Here is a 10404-nt window from a genome sequence, read left to right as displayed (position 1 = left end):
TTCTCTGTGCCTGGGAAGCAGAAGTGTTCACATTGCTTCGCAGAATCGCTTTTGTGCAGAAAACACTAACACTTGTTCAGAACGAAAGAAAGCACAGAGCCCCAGATTCTATGTTGTCCTGGAGAGCTTGCAGAGCACTGGGGAAAGGCAGGCAGAGAATTCCCTGCTAGCACCTTCTCTGTGCCTGGGAAGCATGGTGTTCATATTGCTTCTCAGAATCGCTTTTGTGCAGAAAACACTAACACTTGTTCAGAACGAAAGAAAGCACAGAGCCCCAGATTCTATGTTGTCCTGGAGAGCTTGCAGAGCACTGGGGAAAGGCAGGCAGAGAATTCCCTGCTAGCACCTTCTCTGTGCCTGGGAAGCAGAAGTGTTCACATTGCTTCGCAGAATCGCTTTTGTGCAGAAAACAGTAACACTTGTTCAGAATGAAAGAAAGCACAGAGCCCCAGATTTGCTGTTGTCCTGGAGAGCTTGCAGAGCACTGGGGAAAGGCAGGCAGAGAATTCCCTGCTAGCACCTTCTCTGTGCCGGGGAAGCAGAAGTGTTCATATCGCTTCTCAGAATCGCTTTTGTGCAGAAATCAGTAACACTTGTTCAGAACGAAAGAAAGCAGAGAGCCCCAGATTCTATGTTGTCCTGGAGAGCTTGCAGAGCACTGGGGAAAGGCAGGCAGAGAATTCCCTGCTAGCACCTTCTCTGTGCCTGGGAAGCAGAAGTGTTCACATTGCTTCGCAGAATCGCTTTTGTGCAGAAAACACTAACACTTGTTCAGAATGAAAGAAAGCACAGAGCCCCAGATTTGCTGTTGTCCTGGAGAGCTTGCAGAGCACTGGGGAAAGGCAGGCAGAGAATTCCTTGCTAGCACCTTCTCTGTGCCGGGGAAGCAGAAGTGTTCATATCGCTTCTCAGAATCGCTTTTGTGCAGAAATCAGTAACACTTGTTCAGAACGAAAGAAAGCACAGAGCCCCAGATTCTATGTTGTCCTGGAGAGCTTGCAGAGCACTGGGGAAAGGCAGGCAGAGAATTCCCTGCTAGCACCTTCTCTGTGCCTGGGAAGCAGAAGTGTTCACATTGCCTCGCAGAATCGCTTTTGTGCAGAAAACACTAACACTTGTTCAGAACGAAAGAAAGCACAGAGCCCCAGATTCTATGTTGTCCTGGAGAGCTTGCAGAGCACTGGGGAAAGGCAGGCAGAGAATTCCCTGCTAGCACCTTCTCTGTGCCTGGGAAGCAGAAGTGTTCATATTGCTTCTCAGAATCGCTTTTGTGCAGAAAACAGCCACACTTGTTCAGAACGAAAGAAAGCACAGAGCCCCAGATTCTATGTTGTCCTGGAGAGCTTGCAGAGCACTGGAGAAAGGCAGGCAGAGAATTCCCTGCTAGCACCTTCTCTGTGCCTGGGAAGCAGAGTGTTCACATTGCTTCGCAGAATCGCTTTTGTGCAGAAAACACTAACACTTGTTCAGAAGGAAAGAAAGCACAGAGCCCCAGATTTTATCTTGTCCTGGAGAGCTTGCAGAGCACTGGGGAAAGGCAGGCAGAGAATTCCCTGCTAGCACCTTCTCTGTGCCTGGGAAGCAGAAGTGTTCACATTGCTTCGCAGAATCGCTTTTGTGCAGAAAACACTAACACTTGTTCAGAACGAAAGAAAGCACAGAGCCCCAGATTCTATGTTGTCCTGGAGAGCTTGCAGAGCACTGGGGAAAGGCAGGCAGAGAATTCCCTGCTAGCACCTTCTCTGTGCCTGGGAAGCAGAAGTGTTCATATTGCTTCTCAGAATCGCTTTTGTGCAGAAAACAGTAACACTTGTTCAGAACGAAAGAAAGCAGAGAGCCCCAGATTCTATGTTGTCCTGGAGAGCTTGCAGAGCACTGGGGAAAGGCAGGCAGAGAATTCCCTGCTAGCACCTTCTCTGTGCCTGGGAAGCAGAAGTGTTCACATTGCTTCGCAGAATCGCTTTTGTGCAGAAAACACTAACACTTGTTCAGAACGAAAGAAAGCACAGAGCTCCAGATTCTATGTTGTCCTGGAGAGCTTGCAGAGCACTGGGGAAAGGCAGGCAGAGAATTCCCTGCTAGCACCTTCTCTGTGCCTGGGAAGCAGAAGTGTTCACATTGCTTCGCAGAATCGCTTTTGTGCAGAAAACACTAACACTTGTTCAGAACGAAAGAAAGCACAGAGCCCCAGATTCTATGTTGTCCTGGAGAGCTTGCAGAGCACTGGGGAAAGGCAGGCAGAGAATTCCCTGCTAGCACCTTCTCTGTGCCTGGGAAGCAGAAGTGTTCACATTGCTTCGCAAGAATAGCTTTTGTGCAGAAAACACTAACAGTTGTTAGAACGAAAGAAAGCACAGAGCCCCAGATTCTATGTTGTCCTGGAGAGCTTGCAGAGCACTGGGGAAAGGCAGGCAGAGAATTCCTTGCTAGCACCTTCTCTGTGCCTGGGAAGCAGAAGTGTTCACATTGCTTCGCAGAATCGCTTTTGTGCAGAAAACACTAACACTTGTTCAGAACGAAAGAAAGCACAGAGCCCCAGATTCTATGTTGTCCTGGAGAGCTTGCAGAGCACTGGGGAAAGGCAGGCAGAGAATTCCCTGCTAGCACCTTCTCTGTGCCTGGGAACCAGAAGTGTTCACATTGCTTCGCAGAATCGCTTTTGTGCAGAAAACACTAACACTTGTTCAGAACGAAAGAAAGCAGAGAGCCCCAGATTCTATGTTGTCCTGGAGAGCTTGCAGAGCACTGGGGAAAGGCAGGCAGAGAATTCCCTGCTAGCACCTTCTCTGTGCCTGGGAAGCAGAAGTGTTCACATTGCTTTGCAGAATCGCTTTTGTGCAGAAAACAGTAACACTTGTTCAGAATGAAAGAAAGCACAGAGCCCCAGATTCTATGTTGTCCTGGAGAGCTTGCAGAGCACTGGGGAAAGGCAGGCAGAGAATTCCCTGCTAGCACCTTCTCTGTGCCTGGGAAGCAGAAGTGTTCACATTGCTTCGCAGGAATAGCTTTTGTGCAGAAAACACTAACACTTGTTCAGAACGAAAGAAAGCACAGAGCCCCAGATTCTATGCTGTCCTGGAGAGCTTGCAGAGCACTGGGGAAAGGCAGGCAGAGAATTCCCTGCTAGCACCTTCTCTGTGCCTGGGAAGCAGTAGTGTTCACATTGCTTCTCAGAATCGCTTTTGTGCAGAAAACAGTAACACTTGTTCAGAACGAAAGAAAGCACAGAGCCCCAGATTCTATGTTGTCCTGGAGAGCTTGCAGAGCACTGGGGAAAGGCAGGCAGAGAATTCCCTGATAGCACCTTCTCTGTGCCTGGGAAGCAGAAGTGTTCACATTGCTTCGCAAGAATCGCTTTTGTGAAGAAAACACTAACACTTTTTCAGAATGAAAGAAAGCAGAGAGCAACAGATTCTATGTTGTCCTGGAGAGCTTGCAGAGCACTGGGGAAAGGCAGGCAGACAATTCCTTGCTAGCACCTTCTCTGTGCCTGGGAAGCAGAAGTGTTCACATTGCTTCGCAGAATCGCTTTTGTGCAGAAAACACTAACACTTGTTCAGAACGAAAGAAAGCACAGAGCCCCAGATTCTATGTTGTCCTGGAGAGCTTGCAGAGCACTGGGGAAAGGCAGGCAGAGAATTCCCTGCTAGCACCTTCTCTGTGCCTGGGAAGCATGGTGTTCATATTGCTTCTCAGAATCGCTTTTGTGCAGAAAACACTAACACTTGTTCAGAACAAAAGAAAGCACAGAGCCCCAGATTCTATGTTGTCCTGGAGAGCTTGCAGAGCACTGGGGAAAGGCAGGCAGAGAATTCCCTGCTAGCACCTTCTCTGTGCCTGGGAAGCAGTAGTGTTCACATTGCTTCGCAGAATCGCTTTTGTGCAGAAAACAGTAACACTTGTTCAGAATGAAAGAAAGCACAGAGCCCCAGATTTGCTGTTGTCCTGGAGAGCTTGCAGAGCACTGGGGAAAGGCAGGCAGAGAATTCCCTGCTAGCACCTTCTCTGTGCCTGGGAAGCAGAAGTGTTCACATTGCTTCGCAGAATCGCTTTTGTGCAGAAAACAGTAACACTTGATCAGAATGAAAGAAAGCAGAGAGCAACAGATTCTATGTTGTCCTGGAGAGCTTGCAGAGCACTGGGGAAAGGCAGGCAGAGAATTCCCTGCTAGCACCTTCTCTGTGCCTGGGAAGCAAAAGTGTTCACATTGCCTCGCAGAATCGCTTTTGTGCAGAAAACACTAACACTTGTTCAGAACGAAAGAAAGCACAGAGCCCCAGATTCTATGTTGTCCTGGAGAGCTTGCAGAGCACTGGGGAAAAGCAGGCAGAGAATTCCCTGCTAGCACCTTCTCTGTGCCTGGGAAGCAGAAGTGTTCATATTGCTTCTCAGAATCGCTTTTGTGCAGAAAACAGCAACACTTGTTCAGAACGAAAGAAAGCACAGAGCCCCAGATTTTATGTTGTCCTGGAGAGCTTGCAGAGCACTGGGGAAAGGCAGGCAGAGAATTCCCTGCTAGCACCTTCTCTGTGCCTGGGAAGCAGAAGTGTTCACATTGCTTCGCAGAATCGCTTTTGTGCAGAAAACACTAACACTTGTTCAGAACGAAAGAAAGCACAGAGCCCCAGATTCTATGTTGTCCTGGAGAGCTTGCAGAGCACTGGGGAAAGGCAGGCAGAGAATTCCCTGCTAGCACCTTCTCTGTGCCTGGGAAGCAGAAGTGTTCATATTGCTTCTCAGAATCGCTTTTGTGCAGAAAACAGTAACACTTGTTCAGAACGAAAGAAAGCAGAGAGCCCCAGATTCTATGTTGTCCTGGAGAGCTTGCAGAGCACTGGGGAAAGGCAGGCAGAGAATTCCCTGCTAGCACCTTCTCTGTGCCTGGGAAGCAGAAGTGTTCACATTGCTTCGCAGAATCGCTTTTGTGCAGAAAACAGTAACACTTGTTCAGAATGAAAGAAAGCAGAGAGCACCAGATTCTATGTTGTCCTGGAGACCTTGCAGAGCACTGGGGAAAGGCAGGCAGAGAATTCCCTGCTAGCACCTTCTCTGTGCCTGGGAAGCAGAAGTGTTCACATTGCTTCGCAGAATCGCTTTTGTGCAGAAAACACTAACACTTGTTCAGAACGAAAGAAAGCACAGAGCCCCAGATTCTATGTCGTCCTGGAGAGCTTGCAGAGCACTGGGGAAAGGCAGGCAGAGAATTCCCTGCTAGCACCTTCTCTGTGCCTGGGAAGCAGAAGTGTTCACATTGCTTCGCAGAATCGCTTTTGTGCAGAAAACACTAACACTTGTTCAGAACGAAAGAAAGCACAGAGCCCCAGATTCTATGTTGTCCTGGAGAGCTTGCAGAGCACTGGGGAAAGGCAGGCAGAGAATTCCCTGCTAGCACCTTCTCTGTGCCTGGGAACCAGAAGTGTTCACATTGCTTCGCAGAATCGCTTTTGTGCAGAAAACATTAACACTTGTTCAGAACGAAAGAAAGCAGAGAGCCCCAGATTCTATGTTGTCCTGGAGAGCTTGCAGAGCACTGGGGAAAGGCAGGCAGAGAATTCCCTGCTAGCACCTTCTCTGTGCCTGGGAAGCAGAAGTGTTCACATTGCTTTGCAGAATCGCTTTTGTGCAGAAAACAGTAACACTTGTTCAGAATGAAAGAAAGCACAGAGCCCCAGATTCTATGTTGTCCTGGAGAGCTTGCAGAGCACTGGGGAAAGGCAGGCAGAGAATTCCCTGCTAGCACCTTCTCTGTGCCTGGGAAGCAGAAGTGTTCACATTGCTTCGCAGGAATAGCTTTTGTGCAGAAAACACTAACACTTGTTCAGAACGAAAGAAAGCACAGAGCCCCAGATTCTATGCTGTCCTGGAGAGCTTGCAGAGCACTGGGGAAAGGCAGGCAGAGAATTCCCTGCTAGCACCTTCTCTGTGCCTGGGAAGCAGAAGTGTTCACATTGCTTCTCAGAATCGCTTTTGTGCAGAAAACAGTAACACTTGTTCAGAACGAAAGAAAGCACAGAGCCCCAGATTCTATGTTGTCCTGGAGAGCTTGCAGAGCACTGGGGAAAGGCAGGCAGACAATTCCTTGCTAGCACCTTCTCTGTGCCTGGGAAGCAGAAGTGTTCACATTGCTTCGCAGAATCGCTTTTGTGCAGAAAACACTAACACTTGTTCAGAACGAAAGAAAGCACAGAGCCCCAGATTCTATGTTGTCCTGGAGAGCTTGCAGAGCACTGGGGAAAGGCAGGCAGAGAATTCCCTGCTAGCACCTTCTCTGTGCCTGGGAAGCATGGTGTTCATATTGCTTCTCAGAATCGCTTTTGTGCAGAAAACACTAACACTTGTTCAGAACAAAAGAAAGCACAGAGCCCCAGATTCTATGTTGTCCTGGAGAGCTTGCAGAGCACTGGGGAAAGGCAGGCAGAGAATTCCCTGCTAGCACCTTCTCTGTGCCTGGGAAGCAGTAGTGTTCACATTGCTTCGCAGAATCTCTTTTGTGCAGAAAACAGTAACACTTGTTCAGAATGAAAGAAAGCACAGAGCCCCAGATTTGCTGTTGTCCTGGAGAGCTTGCAGAGCACTGGGGAAAGGCAGGCAGAGAATTCCCTGCTAGCACCTTCTCTGTGCCTGGGAAGCAGAAGTGTTCACATTGCTTCGCAGAATCGCTTTTGTGCAGAAAACACTAACACTTGTTCAGAACGAAAGAAAGCACAGAGCCCCAGATTCTATGTTGTCCTGGAGAGCTTGCAGAGCACTGGGGAAAGGCAGGCAGAGAATTCCCTGCTAGCACCTTCTCTGTGCCTGGGAAGCAGAAGTGTTCATATTGCTTCTCAGAATCGCTTTTGTGCAGAAAACAGCAACACTTGTTCAGAACGAAAGAAAGCACAGAGCCCCAGATTCTATGTTGTCCTGGAGAGCTTGCAGAGCACTGGAGAAAGGCAGGCAGAGAATTCCCTGCTAGCACCTTCTCTGTGCCTGGGAAGCAGAGTGTTCACATTGCTTCGCAGAATCGCTTTTGTGCAGAAAACACTAACACTTGTTCAGAAGGAAAGAAAGCACAGAGCCCCAGATTTTATGTTGTCCTGGAGAGCTTGCAGAGCACTGGGGAAAGGCAGGCAGAGAATTCCCTGCTAGCACCTTCTCTGTGCCTGGGAAGCAGAAGTGTTCACATTGCTTCGCAGAATCGCTTTTGTGCAGAAAACACTAACACTTGTTCAGAACGAAAGAAAGCACAGAGCCCCAGATTCTATGTTGTCCTGGAGAGCTTGCAGAGCACTGGGGAAAGGCAGGCAGAGAATTCCCTGATAGCACCTTCTCTGTGCCTGGGAAGCAGAAGTGTTCATATTGCTTCGCAGAATCGCTTTTGTGCAGAAAACAGTAACACTTGTTCAGAACGAAAGAAAGCAGAGAGCCCCAGATTCTATGTTGTCCTGGAGAGCTTGCAGAGCACTGGGGAAAGGCAGGCAGAGAATTCCCTGATAGCACCTTCTCTGTGCCTGGGAAGCAGAAGTGTTCACATTGCTTCGCAAGAATAGCTTTTGTGCAGAAAACACTAACACTTTTTCAGAATGAAAGAAAGCAGAGAGCCCCAGATTCTATGTTGTCCTGGAGAGCTTGCAGAGCACTGGGGAAAGGCAGGCAGACAATTCCTTGCTAGCACCTTCTCTGTGCCTGGGAAGCAGAAGTGTTCACATTGCTTCGCAGAATCGCTTTTGTGCAGAAAACACTAACACTTGTTCAGAACGAAAGAAAGCACAGAGCCCCAGATTCTATGTTGTCCTGGAGAGCTTGCAGAGCACTGGGGAAAGGCAGGCAGAGAATTCCCTGCTAGCACCTTCTCTGTGCCTGGGAAGCATGGTGTTCATATTGCTTCTCAGAATCGCTTTTGTGCAGAAAACACTAACACTTGTTCAGAACAAAAGAAAGCACAGAGCCCCAGATTCTATGTTGTCCTGGAGAGCTTGCAGAGCACTGGGGAAAGGCAGGCAGAGAATTCCCTGCTAGCACCTTCTCTGTGCCTGGGAAGCAGTAGTGTTCACATTGCTTCGCAGAATCTCTTTTGTGCAGAAAACAGTAACACTTGTTCAGAATGAAAGAAAGCACAGAGCCCCAGATTTGCTGTTGTCCTGGAGAGCTTGCAGAGCACTGGGGAAAGGCAGGCAGAGAATTCCCTGCTAGCACCTTCTCTGTGCCTGGGAAGCAGAAGTGTTCACATTGCTTCGCAGAATCGCTTTTGTGCAGAAAACAGTAACACTTGATCAGAATGAAAGAAAGCAGAGAGCAACAGATTCTATGTTGTCCTGGAGAGCTTGCAGAGCACTGGGGAAAGGCAGGCAGAGAATTCCCTGCTAGCACCTTCTCTGTGCCTGGGAAGCAAAAGTGTTCACATTGCCTCGCAGAATCGCTTTTGTGCAGAAAACACTAACACTTGTTCAGAACGAAAGAAAGCACAGAGCCCCAGATTCTATGTTGTCCTGGAGAGCTTGCAGAGCACTGGGGAAAAGCAGGCAGAGAATTCCCTGCTAGCACCTTCTCTGTGCCTGGGAAGCAGAAGTGTTCATATTGCTTCTCAGAATCGCTTTTGTGCAGAAAACAGCAACACTTGTTCAGAACGAAAGAAAGCACAGAGCCCCAGATTCTATGTTGTCCTGGAGAGCTTGCAGAGCACTGGAGAAAGGCAGGCAGAGAATTCCCTGCTAGCACCTTCTCTGTGCCTGGGAAGCAGAGTGTTCACATTGCTTCGCAGAATCGCTTTTGTGCAGAAAACACTAACACTTGTTCAGAAGGAAAGAAAGCACAGAGCCCCAGATTTTATGTTGTCCTGGAGAGCTTGCAGAGCACTGGGGAAAGGCAGGCAGAGAATTCCCTGCTAGCACCTTCTCTGTGCCTGGGAAGCAGAAGTGTTCACATTGCTTCGCAGAATCGCTTTTGTGCAGAAAACACTAACACTTGTTCAGAACGAAAGAAAGCACAGAGCCCCAGATTCTATGTTGTCCTGGAGAGCTTGCAGAGCACTGGAGAAAGGCAGGCAGAGAATTCCCTGATAGCACCTTCTCTGTGCCTGGGAAGCAGAAGTGTTCATATTGCTTCTCAGAATCGCTTTTGTGCAGAAAACAGTAACACTTGTTCAGAACGAAAGAAAGCAGAGAGCCCCAGATTCTATGTTGTCCTGGAGAGCTTGCAGAGCACTGGGGAAAGGCAGGCAGAGAATTCCCTGCTAGCACCTTCTCTGTGCCTGGGAAGCAGAAGTGTTCACATTGCTTCGCAAGAATAGCTTTTGTGCAGAAAACACTAACAGTTGTTAGAACGAAAGAAAGCAGAGAGCCCCAGATTCTATGTTGTCCTGGAGAGCTTGCAGAGCACTGGGGAAAGGCAGGCAGAGAATTCCCTGATAGCACCTTCTCTGTGCCTGGGAAGCAGAAGTGTTCACATTGCTTCGCAGAATCGCTTTTGTGCAGAAAACACTAACACTTGTTCAGAACGAAAGAAAGCACAGAGCCCCAGATTCTATGTTGTCCTGGAGAGCTTGCAGAGCACTGGGGAAAGGCAGGCAGAGAATTCCCTGCTAGCACCTTCTCTGTGCCTGGGAAGCAGAAGTGTTCACATAGCTTCGCAAGAATCGCTTTTGTGCAGAAAACACTAACACTTGTTCAGAACGAAAGAAAGCACAGAGCCCCAGATTTGATGTTGTCCTGGAGAGCTTGCAGAGCACTGGGGAAAGGCAGGCAGAGAATTCCCTGCTAGCACCTTCTCTGTGCCTGGGAAACAGAAGTGTTCCCATTGCTTCGCAAAATCGCTTTTGTGCAGAAAACAGTAACACTTGTTCAGAATGAAAGAAAGCACAGAGCCCCAGATTTGCTGTTGTCCTGGAGAGCTTGCAGAGCACTGGGGAAAGGCAGGCAGAGAATTCCCTGCTAGCACCTTCTCTGTGCCTGGGAACCAGAAGTGTTCACATTGCTTCGCAGAATCGCTTTTGTGCAGAAAACAGTAACACTTGTTCAGAACGAAAGAAAGCAGAGAGCCCCAGATTCTATGTTGTCCTGGAGAGCTTGCAGAGCACTGGGGAAAGGCAGGCAGAGAATTCCCTGCTAGCACCTTCTCTGTGCCTGGGAAGCAGAAGTGTTCACATTGCTTCGCAGAATCTCTTTTGTGCAGAAAACAGTAACACTTGTTCAGAAGGAAAGAAAGCAGAGAGCAACAGATTCTATGTTGTCCTGGAGAGCTTGCAGAACACTGGGGAAAGGCAGGCAGAGAATTCCTTGCTAGCACCTTCTCTGTGCCTGGGAAACAGAAGTGTTCACATTGCTTCGCAGAATCGCTTTTGTGCAGAAAACACTAACACTTGTTCAGAACGAAAGAAAGCACAGAGCCCCAGATTCTATGCTGTCCTGGAGAGCTTGCAGAGCACTG

Source organism: Strix aluco, chromosome 17 (assembly GCF_031877795.1).
Source record: "Strix aluco isolate bStrAlu1 chromosome 17, bStrAlu1.hap1, whole genome shotgun sequence".
Classification (NCBI taxonomy): Eukaryota; Metazoa; Chordata; class Aves; order Strigiformes; family Strigidae; genus Strix; species Strix aluco.
The sequence above is the reverse complement of the archived record's forward strand: the minus strand, read 5'-3'. Positions refer to the sequence as shown.